This window comes from Kogia breviceps, chromosome 11 (genome assembly GCF_026419965.1).
Source record: "Kogia breviceps isolate mKogBre1 chromosome 11, mKogBre1 haplotype 1, whole genome shotgun sequence".
In the NCBI taxonomy this organism is placed as follows: Eukaryota; Metazoa; Chordata; class Mammalia; order Artiodactyla; family Physeteridae; genus Kogia; species Kogia breviceps.
This window is the reverse complement of record NC_081320.1, coordinates 78,150,957-78,166,421: the sequence shown is the minus strand read 5'-3', so window position 1 is coordinate 78,166,421 and position 15,465 is coordinate 78,150,957.

Below are 15,465 nucleotides of genomic sequence, written 5' to 3'. Positions count from 1 at the left end.
TTGTCCTGTATTACTTGATATTTTAACAAGTATCAGGTACTCTTTAACAAGAATACAATAATATTTGCAAAGGGAAGTATTAAGAAATTTTAACTAGAGAAATTTTTTTGGCAAATATTTTCATAAACTGTAGATGTACGTTTAATTAATCTTAGTTTGTACAGTAGATAAAATAATTTATATCGATAAAATAGCAAATGCCTAATAACCATTAGCATATTATTATCCTTTCTGGTCTCAGCTGGAAGAGTTAACTGCTGTCTTCAATATGATAACGTGGCCACCTCTTGGTATGTATTCCTTTAGCAACCTGATCTATCAGGAAATATCCAGCAGCTCTGAAGTAAGCCTACAAATTAGCAAAATATCAAGCCCATCTCTCTTCCTTTTTCCCTCTCCCCTCCCCCACCTGAAAAAGAAAAAAAAAAAAGCTTATTTTAAGCTGCAGGAAAAGTATGGAGCTACCTTTGGACCAGAATAATGTGGAAAAATTACATAATGCTGATTATTTAAACAAGTTTAGGAAAACAGAGACAACAGGAGGATAGAACCTCTAGAACCTAAAATAATATGGAATAGTGAGGAAGGATCTACAGCTACAGAAGCAGCAACTGTAAAATGAACATTTGTCATACTAGGAGTTTCTGAGATCAGTACTTTGTTGTAGTAGATTATTATATTTGATGGTCATAGTGTTGACCCTGAAATCTTCCTCAGAAAGCTTAGGGGTCCATACCAGGCAGTACCATTTTACTAAGTAGTAAGTCAAGGCATTTTAGGACCAACTCCATCAAAAAGATGGTTTAAAAATTTTTAAGCTATCATTTCTTTAAGATGTGAATAAAAAGTTCACTTATATGAATCACGTTTATTCCTGATGATGTAAGATAAAGTGAGATATTTGTGTTCTAAAAAAGTATTTAAAAATAACAGCATTTAATCTTGGGGCCTGTCCAATTTAGGATATATATAAACACAATTTATAATGTTTCAAGCTCAGCCAATGTCTTCATGTGCTAATGAGCAAAGCAGTTAAAACATTGTTAGTTTGAAAACATGACTTGTAAATGTGTGCAAGATACAGTACTGCTATAGCTAATAATGGTAAGCTGACTACAATGTCCTCTCCTTGAATTTATATATAATAATACTTTATGTCATTGATTTTAAATCATGATTTCCAACCTAATTATTCATTAGTATTTTAAAAACAGTTACCCAGATAGTCTCTTCTAGTGTCTGTGTGTGCATATACATGTTTTAAGTGTTTTCAGTTGTAGTAATACTGATGAATGTTAATCCTCAAAAAAAAAAAAAAAAGAAAAGAATTATGAGACATTTACTTCTGTTTTAAATTGATTATAAAATAACTGAAATTTTGAATATAAATCAAAGTCTATATATAATTTTCTTTATATTAAAATACAGTTTAGGGAGATTTATAAAGTTTTATGAACCATTACTAAACCTGCTAATTTCTAAGGTCCATAAGACAGTTTTATATATATCTATTTCCAAACATTCCCCAAATATTAATATATTAATATTCTAAATTAGTGAAAATTTGCATTGACTTAAAATGTGAGGTAGATATTTTTGTTTAAATATTGTTTAAAATTTAGTTCATTTAAAAAATTCTGATGTAATAAAACATTGAATAAAATAATACTTCTACAAACAAATAAAAACAATATTTTTCATATTCAACAGAACAGTATTTTTAAATGATTGTTATTTATTTATCTTTTACATTTTCAGTAGTGTATATTTTAGCTAGTGTTAGGCTTCAAGAAATTGTGACACGTTTGTTAAGTTTTGTTAAAATGACTTACTTCCATACAGTTTTTTTTGGTAATTGAACAAATTGGTTTTCTTGTTTTGTTCTTTGCATCAGAGAACAACACACATCATGGGGAACCATAGGGTGTCTCAGAGTGTTGAAAAGGCCCTATTACAGGATTTAGGCTTGTGTTAATACAATTCATGGCAGTCTGAAATAAGTCTTAATAGAGCCAAAAATCACCCTCAGGTATTCTCTTCTCTGAAATTTTAGTCACATAAACAATGTAAGTGTTTTATTATCCTCTTTCATAAAAGGTTTCTTTAACTGAATGCTTGTACCTAGTACTACATTTTAATTTTCCTTTAGAAACTGAGTTACAAGTACTCTATTCCTCATTTGTTTAATCTCCTGACAGTACTTTGTGTGTTTGAGACTCTTTTGTCACTTTTCAAATAAATTCCAAAGTATGATTTTTGACATTAGTAAAGACTAGACTTTCTTATATCTTTGCACTAGAAATCATTATATTTTCTGAAGAAAGTCTGCTTGTGAATACATTTTCTTTATAACAAACTTTCTTCCTGTGCACTTTCTTTATAACAATTTTAGACCCTACTGTGTCTTATGGAGCATAGTGGTCTGAAGAGAAATGGTTAACGAGAATATTTATTCCCTGTTCAAAGCATATATTATTGAAGCTCAGGGTTAGGTTGCTCATTTGAAATTCTTTGGGTATGCTGAGGTTGCAGTTTGGAGGTTAAGGAAAGAATGTCAGGATGATTAAGATGGCATTAGTAAAATAATTTCCTATTTTACATTTTGTATTAGTAGTAACCCTGGTTTCAACTTTTCTAATTTTCAGCAAGATACCCACAAGTTTTTACTTTGAAGATACTTAATTTGCAATTTGCAAGTGCTTGGAAAAAATTCCTGAAACATCCCTTCTGAACAGTTCAATGATATACTAATGCTGTCGCTGAGATTTAAGTTAGATATTAATATGAAAAAAATTTTAATGAAATATTTTGAATTTACTTGTAATTAGAGTATGTGAAGGTTATTAATGCCTATGGGATGGGGAAAGTAAGCTTTCCTACCTGTAATAATTTTGTTAAGTTAACACTTGGAATATAAGTAAATTAGATTTATCAAGAGTAAGAAACCTTAGTTTTTCTATAATAGTTGCGACTGAGACTTTTTTTTAAAAAATCAAACAAGCAAAAAAAAAGCTTACCAAAGTACTTATACAGGATCAAATGAAATGACACAGAATGACTGGTTATGGGAGAAATTTGTCCTCTGGTAATAAAGAGAAAAAGCTAATATAAAAGTAGATTGGTGTTATTCACAAATAAGTGCTCACTGATGAAGATAAATGATTGAAATTCTACATTTTTCTTGGTTTTATAGTGATTTTTCTTTTGTGGAATTAATCAGTTGCTATTTAAATATCACTTAAATTGTGTGCACCATTTGATAATGAAACAACCCATATGTTTTGTAATCCTTATGCTGAATTACACTGAATGATAATTTAGTGTCTCCATAGAAAACAGTGAAAATATTCTTGTTGATGATGATGGGCCTAGGCGCTAAGTCCCTCATACTCCATCTTCTTTGCTAAGTGGGACTTAGGAAACTCTTTAGCCTTATACAAATGTGTTTTCCAAGGATGGTACTGGTGGTGGCCCCAAGAATGAAACGTTCAGAAGAAACAGCATTTGAATTGGGTAACTTGAATGTGAAGAGATAGTAGATGTTCATCATCTATTAATTGACCCCTTTCTATGTGCCAGGTACTACACTAGGTGCAGGAATACAGTGATGTGCAACAAAGACCACACATGCACCCTAATAAGCCAGTAGTTTTTGAAAGGCAGACAATCAGTTTGACAAAATGTAAAACAGTTGCAACATGGAGAAAGGCCTGTGGTGGCAAGAGAGTGTATGACAGAGGAATTAGACAAGAAAAGCCTTCCTGAGGCAATGATGCTTAAGCTGAAATCCTTAGGGATAAGTAAAAGTTAACTAAGCAGAGAAGGGAGGGAAGACTGTTACAGACAGAAGGAATAGCAGGTGAGTAGAATGAAATGAAAACTCCTTTGGCTGAAGTTTAGTCGTTTGTGAAATCAAGCAGGTATATTGGTACCACACCATACCTGACATTCTAAGCCATGTTTTCTTTGTCAGAGCTTTTGATTAGAAATACGGTATCTGAAACATGTGCTTTTAAAACTAAGGCCAAGATTTGCAGTTCTACTCTTGATATATCCCAACAGAAATGCATGTACATATGCCACAAAAAAAAGACATGTGCAAAGTAACATGAAAAATTGGACACAGCATATCCATCAACATAAAATGGTACAGTTATATAGTGGAATCTTATGCAATGAAAATGAATAGAGTCTTGTGCAAGAAAGTGACCACCAAAAAGTCTTAATGCTTACCCCTAATGGGGAGGGAGAAGGGTTGTATTTGGAAAGACTCTTGAGGGACTTTAATGGGTGGTTTTTAATGATTTATTAAGCTGCATGTTTCATGTACTTTTCTGTATGTGTGTTAGAGTGCATCCTTACATTGTTATAATTGTTTTAACGTAAATTGCCACTTTGCATTTTACTCTTTTACATGTATTATTATTCCATAGCCATCTTCATGTTATACAAACTTCATAACCATTTCTTCAGAGAAATCTTCCCTGAATCGTGTAACTGTCCAACCATGTGCCCCAGTTAATCTCTATTACATCATGGCTTATTTCATTTGTAGTACTACTACTCTTGGTGTCTAGGTTTTGTTTTGTTTTTTTAATTCCTCCACTATAATATAAGCTCCATTGGGGCAGGGACATTTTCTGACACGTTCATTATTGTATCCTCAGTACTTTTGTTGAATGAATCCACGAACCTGGTCATTGAATCCCAAAATCATATTCGGATACAGTGAATTTCAAAACCAATAGCTTAATTATAGTCTTTCATAGATTGTTCAAGTTAGGCAAAACTCTAGAGATCACTAATGAGTGTAATCATACGTCATTATACAGATGAGGAAACTAAAGCCTAAGGAAGACTTGTCTAAAGTAACACTGTTGACCAGCAGAGTTGGAATAAGAGCTTATGTCTTCAAACCATAAGTCTAGTGCTCTTTACCATTACAATGTGGAACAACAGTGTTGCCAGTTAAGAGAGCAGCATAGATCGTTGCCTTCTACTGTAATCCATCATATAGATAATTGAAACACCCTTTCTTTCTCTTTCCTTTTTGATCTTTTCCATTCCACTTTTAAAAATCCACTATTAGCTCTAGGCTTACAAGTGCTACACATTAATATTAAATAATTAAGGTTCAAAGGGCTGTTGTGAGGTTTAAGCGATCTAGTTAATATAAAGCATATAGAATCATCCCAGTGTTTAGTAAATAGTAGCTATTAAACTGAAGTCATTTACATCAATGAAACGAGGGTTTCCAGAAATACACTCAGTTATATATAGGAAGTTAGTATGTTAGAAGTTAGAGGTAGCATGCCAAATTGGTATAAAAAGATGGATTATTAAATAAGTGAGATTGCATCAATCGGAATGTATTTGTTTGCAAGAAGCAACCCTATGATCAATGGCTTCAGTAAATAGGTTTTTTTTCTCATAAGTAATCCAGGGGTGTATAATACAGGACTAATATGGCAGCTTAATGTCGTCAAGGACTCAGGCTCCTTTTATCTTTTTACTCTGCCATTTTTGGTGAGCGGCTTTCATCCTTGTCTCAAGATGGCTGCTTCACCTCTAGGTATTACATCTAGATTCCAAGCAGGAAGAAAGGTGAAGGTCAAATGGAGCATGTCAGTCAAAATTACCTTTATTTAAAAATCTGTCTGGAAGCCACATTCAGTGACTTCCCCTTATATCTCAGGACAGAACTGAATCACTTGGCCACCCCTTGCTGCAAGAGAGTCTGGGAAATTATTTTAAGCTGGGCACAGTTACTGCCCTAAACAAAGTCACATTGTGTTAGTAAGGAAGAATGGATGCCAGGTAGGTAACTAGCAGTGTCTAACAAAAACATTATAGGCCACTTAGAAAAATACAAGGCTAGATCTGTACTTCTTATGCCAAAGTAAATTACAGATATATCAAATATTTTTAAAACAAAGGCAGAAAAAACCAGGAATTTTTCATATACTCTTTGAGAAGGTAAGGCTTTCAAAGCATGACATAAAATACAAAAGCCAAAAAAGAAAGAAGAGATTAAGAAACTTGACTACATATCATTTAAAACAATTCTATAGGAAAAAGGTAAACTACAAATTGGAGCGAAATATTTGTAAGACATGTAGACAAAAGACTAATTTCCTTAATATAAAAAGAACATTTACAAATTAGTAATTTTAAATGGGCAAAGGATATACGTGGGCAATCATAGTTTATAATATATAATAGTAAAAGTATAAATTGATAATTCAAAATGGACAAGGAATATAAATGAGCAACTCAAGAGGGGAGAAATGATAAAGACCAACATATATATGTACAGGTGCACAAATTCATTCATGGTTAAATACAGTTTAGACAACAACAATATTGGCCTCTCAGTTTGCCAAAACTTTAAAAGATTGATAATATTCAATGTTAATTGGTTGGGATTATGAGCAGATCTGATATTTAGCTGATAGACACCAGCATGGCTGTCTCAGTTAAAGTACTGAAATTTGTACCAGTGGTAAATAATATTACTGTAACTGTCATAGCACTAAAATAGATTGTTTAAATTCTAATGTAAGTTCATTAGTTCTTCTGTGACAGCCATTGATAACAGACCTTTTGTTGTAATGACATCTGAGAAACATTTGCAACATCTGTTAGCTTGGCTATGGTAAATAATAGTAAATAATGTCACTGCCTTGTGCATTACCTACGAATCATTCCATGTTCTAACAGTTGCTACTGCTCCTAAATAGTTTAATTTTTTATTTGGTTTTACTGTTTCAGTGCATTGTAATTCTTAGGTGAAAAGTAAATACAGTGGTTTAATATTTTTAAATAGAAGAATTTATAACAATAATAATGAACACCCCAAAACTATTTGACACTATCTGCTATCTGTCAGTGTTGAACATATGCATAGCTTTTGACCCAGCAGTTTCATATGTTCACCAACACGTGAATTCACTGTGCAATAGAACTTGCTGCAATGATGCAAGTGCTCTGTTCTATGCTGTCCGTACAGTAGCTACTAGCCACGTAACTACTGAGCACTTGAAATGTGGTTAGTGCAACTGAGGAACTGATTTTCAATTTAATTTTATTCAAACTTAAAAGACCTACATTTGGCTAGTAGCAACCGTATTGGTCAGAGCAGAGTGTTCATAGCAGTGCCATTAGTGATATCCAAACCTGGAAACAACCCAAATGGACAAATTATGGTGGTGTCACACAGTAGACTACAATAAGATTGAAAGATGTATAACTACATGTAAGATTATGGATGATCTCAAAAACCTAATGTTGAGCAACAGAAACCAGACACAAAAAAATACGTACTTTATGATTCTATTTATGTAATGTACAAAAACAGGCTGTTGGTTACTCCTGAGTGGGAAGGAAATAACAGAGAAGGTATGGGAATTGGGGCTTCTGGGATGTTGGTATGTTCTATTTCTTTATCTGGGTGCTAGTCATATGGGCATGTTCGGTTTATGAAAATTTATCAAGCTATACAATTGTAACATGTACACCTTTCTGTAAAGGAATTGTGTTTGAGTTAAAAGTTGTAAATTGGAGAGAGAAAAACACTCCCAGAATGAGTGTTAGCAAAGTGTTGTTAAGCTTCTTAACATTCCTTTTAAATGCTTTAAATATTCATATTCTAAAACTGTGGAAGAACATGATAATGAACTATAGCTTGGAACATTTCTTAAAATGTCCTGAAATGTCTTTTGATATTGTGTAAGAATTAATGTAAAATAAAACAAATGATTTTCATTTCTGAAATGAAAACATGACATTGCAAGTGACATGAATGTCGAATGCAAACACTGTTCAAAATTATAGTGTTGAAAGTGCTAAACTAATATTTCATCCGAAAAGCCATCATGTTCACTTAAAGCTCATGGTTCAAACAAAGATTTGCAATCATCAGTGAGAAAAGAAAAGGATAATCATAAATCATTTTCAACAATAAAGAATTTGAAATAATGACTTCTAAGAATTTCACCTAAGAGTTTCAACTGATCAAACAAAAATTATTTTTAAATACCATTCAAACTGTTAACACCATCTATGTTGTTAATGTTAAGTACAATCAAAAGACTTTTAGGCATGAGACGTTTAACAAAACATTAATACAGACTTATTGCAATTTAGATTTATGGTCTTGTAAAACGTATCTGACAAAAACAGGAAAGAAAAACTTCAGTCGTTATTGCACAGCTTCAATTGTTACACATAAAAGTGTCTTAATTTACTTAAAAGGCAAAATATGATTTAGATGCTGTGGAGCTAAAAGTAACATCTGGGGAAGATATCAAAATTTATTACAGGCATTCAAGGGAAATGATTCCAATAAAAACTATATAGAAATTTTACTGGGTTTTGAACAGCCAGTACTATGGAATGCTAGGGGAAAAATCTGGAAATTTAGCCAAAGTTTTAGAAAGATTTCCAGATGTTTTAACTTGGCCCAAAGACACTAAATTCAAATATCTCCAAATGATGTAAAAAAGATGTAAGTAAATGAATCACTTTTAAGTATTTTCCCAGTAAACTGTATATTTACTATCATAAATTTGTGATAAGAAAGGTAAAATTTTTCTGAGAAAGTTAATATATGAAGAGCTTAGAATTGTGATAATGATAATTGGAATTATATTTTGGTTTCAGTGGCAGCCTGTAGTGCTAGAACTACAAAAGTAATTTGGAGATCTTATCAAGCCTTGTATATTTTCTTCATTAGAGATTTTGAAATCACAGCAAACATTTAGAATATGAAAATATTTTTAGAAATTTGTCCTCACTAAAAGTATTTAGTGAAGGTATCAATTCTTTATTTATGTTTTCCACAATAGAATGTTTTATTAATTAAGATTTATAAATTAATTTGACAGGAACTAAAAGTGATTGAAACTAAAAACGTGAAAAAGAAGCTATGTAAATACATGTGATATTGTGTGTTAATTATAACTCAATAAAATTTTTAAAAATAAAATATGGAAATATAATATGCCATTTGAGATAAAATATAAGGCCAATTCAAGTGAAACTATTATTATCTAATAAATTGATAACATTTTTATTATTCCTTTTTGTGGTGGTTAATATTGTATGTAAACTTGACTGGGCCACGTGGAGCCCAGATATTAACATTCTGTGAGAATGTTTTTTGGATGAGATTAATGTTTAAATATAGACAGAGTAAAATAGATTGCCCTCCTAAGGTGGGTGGACCTCAGTCAATCAGTTGAAAGCCTGAATAGGACAAAAAGGCCTACTTTCCTCTCCCTGCCCCCAGTAAGAGAGAATTCCTCCTGGCTGACTGCCTTCCAGCTGGGACATCTGTTTTTTTCCCCCGGCCTTGGACGCAACTCTTTCTGGGTTGAGCCTGCTGGCCTTTGGAATGGAGCTGCACCTTTGACTCTTCTAGGTGGTCAGCTCACCTGCTTACCCTGCATGTCTTGAGACTTGTCAGCCTTTATAATCTTGTGAGCTACTTCCTTATAATAATCTCTTTGCATCCATATATATATATATGTCTAAATGTATGTGTCAGAGTTTAGACCTCACATTTTAAAAGAAACAAAAATATCTGTAGAGGAATTTTCTTATTGCTACTGTTAAGTAGAACTTACAATATAATTTAGCCCTTTCTCAGAGGTCACTGAGATGTATTCAGCTTTTTGCTGTTATAGTAAATGTCCCTAGACTTCTGGGCTTCTTAGGATCATCTTAGGATCATAGATATGCTTTTTAAAGTGTTTGTCTCTGGCAGCTATTGTTTCTTTATGTTCAGACTTCACATTGTATCCTCACATGTCATTTGGGACCAGGAACCTCTCTGGGATCTTTTTTATAAGAGCAAAATATTATACACACACACACACACACACACACTTCCTATTGGTTCTGTTTCTCTGGAGAGCCCTAATACACTTTCTTTTGTTCCTTATACATACTCTTAAAACATGGACATTCTATACAAGTAACTTTTGTGTAATCTTTTCTAAGTATACTTTAGTGCTCATTGATTTTCAGAAACCTATATAAGATAAAATAGAGTTATACTTAACCTTTTTAAAGCGTAGGGAATGCAAGGTTTGCTGTAGGTGGGTTGGCATACATGTAAACAGCTTGACATGGAATATGGTTATCTGAAAGCTCAATTTCACTCACTTCTGAGTACTTTTTGGCTGTTCCTCAAATCTGGCTGTGGCCTAACTGGCGTCCAGTGGGATTTTTCTCCCTCCGGTGGTCTGACCACTTAAGTTTGTCAGTGCAGTCTGCTGTGGGGTTTATTTTCTTGGAAGCTGCGTCACACTGATAACCCAGCTTATAGGTTCAGCTAATGCTTCTGTTACACACTTATTTGGGAACCTAAGTTTCCTTGTTTTACCTTTGGTCTGGCCCATTGGTTTGGAGGTTATTTTTTTCCCTTGAGAAGGTGGGAAAAAGAGACTCCTAGCTCTCTTTGCTTCCAGTTTTCTGCTAACAATGTACTCTCTTCTTTGGATTTGGACCTGTTCCTAATAGTCTCTAGCCTTGGCTTATTCTGCTGTCTGACATTAATGTGTAATCATTCAGTACAAGAAACATCACGTTTCTCTGTTTTTCTAAAGTAAATTAAATCCAACCTGAGCTTCCTCAGGGCTGTGGCTAAAGAACTTCCAGTATGGGGGGGAAATGAGATTTCCTAACCCCTTCATTGGGTCCTAAAATAGCCCTTGGCCTTACCTGATGCCAAGGATGGGGTGTGGTTCACTGTTTCCATTGCATTGCTCCTTCTAGAGAATGCTGTTGCTGGGGGTGGCACTCCTCTATCTAGTAGACCATTGCTCTGTGAGGATCACCAAGATGCCCTCACTGCCATCTCCCCACTGACCAGGCTGGCACAGCACAGAGACTTCTGCTTTGCTCTCAAGGCCCCTGCAGTTACACCAGCCTTGACCACCCTGGACATGGCCACATAAGAGACACTTGTCTAAACATCTTAAGAAGATCCCCCAAACCCATTCACCTTCCCAGTCCCCAGGACCCCTCCTTTTTCTCTACTCAGACTACTTTTTCCATCCCAGTACCAGTATCTCCCACATCTCTGTTCCATTCTCAGCACCAGATTAATTCCTTTCCAATAAAGGCCTAGAAGAAATTATTTTCCCTGAGCTACTGAAATACAAAGGAGCCACAACAGACCCTGCCATCTTCCTACACACACACACACACACACACACACACACACACACACACACACACACACACACACACACACCACACACACACCAATGGAGAAGAGCCCAAATTCTAGAACATAAAGGCTTGATTGGAAAAGGGCTAATACCTCTCTATCATGATGAGGAACTATGTTCGTATCATGATGAGCCTACAGTCAGGAAGATAAGACCACGGTGATTTATCTTTTAAATATACTATGAAACATTTTAGACTCATAGAAAGTATGCAGATTAATGTAACCAGCACCTGTGTTAAAAAAAAAAAAAAAGCTTAAGAAATAAAGAGTTACTAATAGTTTGTACTCCATAATCACTTTTTCCTTACTTTGTCTCCCCCCAACCCCAACAAAAATGCCAACTCCTAAATTTGGTGATTTCCGTTTCCATGTATTTTATTATAATTTACATTTGTGTGTGTGTGTCCTTAAGCAATATATATAGGATTTCTTTGTTTAAAAATTTTATGTCAGTAGAATCTTTATGTATTCTTTTGCATTCTGCTTCATCTGTGGGGATACAGATAGCTGTAAATTTATTCATTTCCACCACTGTAGAGAATTTACTTGACTGAATATACCACCTGTTATTTACCCACTCTCCAGTGGATGGGGAATTTAGGTTGTTGCCAAATATTTGGTGTTACATACGATGTAGCTATGCACGTTCTTTCTCTTAGTGCCTGTGCACACAAGTAACATTTCTCTAAAGGAAATTTTACCTAAGAGTAGAATTAGGAGGTCCTAGGGCATGTGCATCTTCTACCTCAATATAAACTTCCAAATTGCTCTTCAAAGTGGATACAGGAGCATACTCACAGAACTTCCCTTTTGCTTCACATCTTGCCCAGTGTTTAACATTCTCAGAATTCTTAACTTGCCAATCTAATTGTACCCCATTACGGTTTTCATCACTGATTACCAATGAAGTGGAGCATCTTTTCATATATTTGTTGGCTCTTCAACTTTCCTTTTCTGTAAAAGACTTGTGTATGTTAATACCCTATGTCATAATTATTATTATTAGTAGTAGTAGTATTTTACAGTATTGGGTTGTCTTTCTTGTATTGATTTGTAGGAGTTCTTTACTCAAGAAACTAATTCCTTGTCATTCATTTGCATTTACAAATATAGTGTTCCAATCTGCAGCTCGTTTTTTCACTTTGTTTATGGAAGTTTTGGATGTACAGAATTTTTAAACTTTAACATAATCAAATGTGATTTTCTTGCACGTAGGCTTTAATTGTTTAAAAAAACCAACAAACAACTCTTCTATCCTACAGTCATAAGGATATTCTCCCTACACAAGAGGGAAGAGATATGGCAACATATGTATATGTATAACTGATTCACTTTGTTGTAAAGCAGAAACTAACACACCATTGTAAAGCAATTATACTCTAATAAAGATGTTAAAAAAAAAGGATATTCTCCCTATCCTCAGCATTCCCTTGTTTAAAATTTTTGTTTTTCATATTTAGGACTTTAATCTTCCTGTTAATTATTTTTATTTATGGTGTGAAATAGGAACAGATTGTATTATTTTCCATATAGATAATCAATTGTCCAAGCAACAGTTAGTAAATAATTCAACATATCCCCACTAACCTGCAGTGTATCAAGTTTCCACATACGTATAAGTCTATACAGAGATAATTTGTCGTGTGGCTACCCTACCACCTATCCTTAGAGTTCTTATGTTTTTTATTCATCCGTGATCTTTTGGGTTTGTCTGAGTTCATCTGAGAGCTCCATCCATGGCACTTTGGTTGCTTTCAACACCTCCCCTTCTTACTCAGTGGAACCACTGGTGCTTATATTGTTAGAATATCATTTAGCTTCCCTATCCCTTTGTATTTCCTTCAAGAATCACTGGCCTTGGTGTCACATGATGAATTTTTTAAATTTTCATGATACCACTCACAAAACTAGACATAAGGTATATGTCTAATTTATATTCAACCTTCTTTTTGCTCTTACAAAATCTTCCAGGGATAAATTCACACTGGTGTCATGGCAAAGTCTACCCTCCTGGTCAGAATTAAATTTGGCTTACAAGTCGTTGTTAAAATTTTTGCTTCCTTCAGAGCAAGAGTCATGAGCTAGTCAAGAGCTCTCTGGATAGGTATTAAAAACTTTGTGGGCTTTCTTGGTGGCGCAGTGGTTGAGAGTCCACCTGCCGATGCAGGGGACACGGGTTCGTGCCCTGGTCTGGGAAGATCCCACATGCCACGTGAGCCATGGCCGCTGAGTCTGCGCGTCCGGAGCCTGTTCCACCGTGAGGTATTTCTTGATTACTTGTAAAGTAATAAATATTCTTTGACCTTATCAAAAAATCCACAATCCTATTCATCCTCCACTTAAAAAAACACACTAATTTTCTTGCTTTGCATGCGTACTTTGAAGTGTGAATAAGTAGCAGGAAATGGAGCCTCAGCTTAGCCTGAGGTGAAGTCTGATCACACACACTGGATAGATGGGCAGGCTCACCAGAAGCCTATTTCCACCACGGCCTGAAAATCCTCAAAGGGCAAGACTCAGCCTTAGGGTGGGATAGGGAGGGTGGGAGGGACACGCAAGAGGGAGGAGATATGGGGATATATGTATATGTATAGCTGATTCACTTTGTTATAAAGCAGAAACTAACACACCATTGTAAAGCAATTATATTCCAATAAAGTTGTTAAAAAAAAAGATAGTCATGCTAAGAGGGTAAGCCTGCAGCCAGACTGCCCAGGTTCCGATCTCAGCCTTATCATTTGTCTGGGGTATCTTTAGCAAGTTATTTAACGTCTTCTGTGCCTCAGTTTCTTCAATTGTAAAATGAAAATAATAGTAAAAGTGGTAGATATTTCATAGGGTTGTAATGATGAGTAAATGTTAATACAGAAATACCTTGGAGATAACTGCGGGTTTGGTTCCAGACCACCACAATAAAGGAAATATTGCAATAACGAGAGTCACGCGAACTTTTTGGTTTCCCAGTGCATATAAGAGTTATGTTTACACTGTAGTGTATTAAGTGTGCAATAGCATTATGTCTATAAAACAGTATACATAGTTTATTGCTGGGACTTCCCTGGTGGTCCAGTGGTTAAGACTCCATGCTTCCACTGCAGCAGGCATGGGTTCAATCCCTGGTCGGGGATCCCGCATGCCACACAACACGGCCAAACAAAAAAAACTTTATTGCTAAAAAGTGCTAACCATCATTTGAGTCTTCTGCGAATCGTAATCTTTTTGCAATTGTAACGTCAAAGAACACCATAACAAATATAATAATAATGAAAAAGTTTGAAATATTGTGAGAATTACCAAAATGTGACACAGAGACATGAACAAATGCTGTTGGAAAAATGCTGCAGTGATAGACTTGCTTGATGCAGGGTTGCCACAGACTTGCAATTTGTAAAAAATGCAGTATCTGTGAAGCGCAGTAAGATGATGTATTCCTTTATATGTATATGTATGCATGTATGTATATACACAAATATGTAGGTATAAATGCCTATAAATACATCTATTTCCCATTTGTCTGTTCATTGAGCCTAGTAGCAGCAAGCACACAGCATCCAAATGCTGGCTTTGAAATCCCATTCTCCATTAAAAAGAACCAAGACTTCTTGAAGAAATGCTTGATTCTAGGACTGGGACAGAGAAAATACAAGATGAGCCTGGAACATCTTTTTGAGCTATGTCAATTACAGAAGCCTGTTCGAAGGAGCTCTATTGACCAAATCTGTAACAATTTGAACATCAAGATAAAAAATGAAAGCAAAAGAATATAAACTATTGACTAAAGAGCAGGACCATAATGATAGAACTAGACAGACAGATAGGTAGATACATAGACATACACAGACAGATAGGAAAAAAAAAAGTTCATTTTTAAAGTAGAAAGGAAAGCCATGTAGAAGAAATTAAAAATTAGAAAACCATTATTTGGCAACCATAATAGTAAAATTACGGGTGCTAAAACTAGTAGGTGAAAGTTTGAGGATAACAATATTTACATAGTCTCAAAGTATCTCTTTACAAGATACCTATTAACTACAAAGGGTAAACTAATAATTTGATGGTGGAGAAACCTGGCCGATAACACCTTAACCAATGTCAAAGACAGTATCACTAATATTTGGAAAAACCAATATCATATGTCTTTCGAAGCACTGAAAAGAACTAACCATCACTTCTGTGGTATTCTTGCCACATTGCATAGCCTGAATCTAATCATGAACTATCACAAA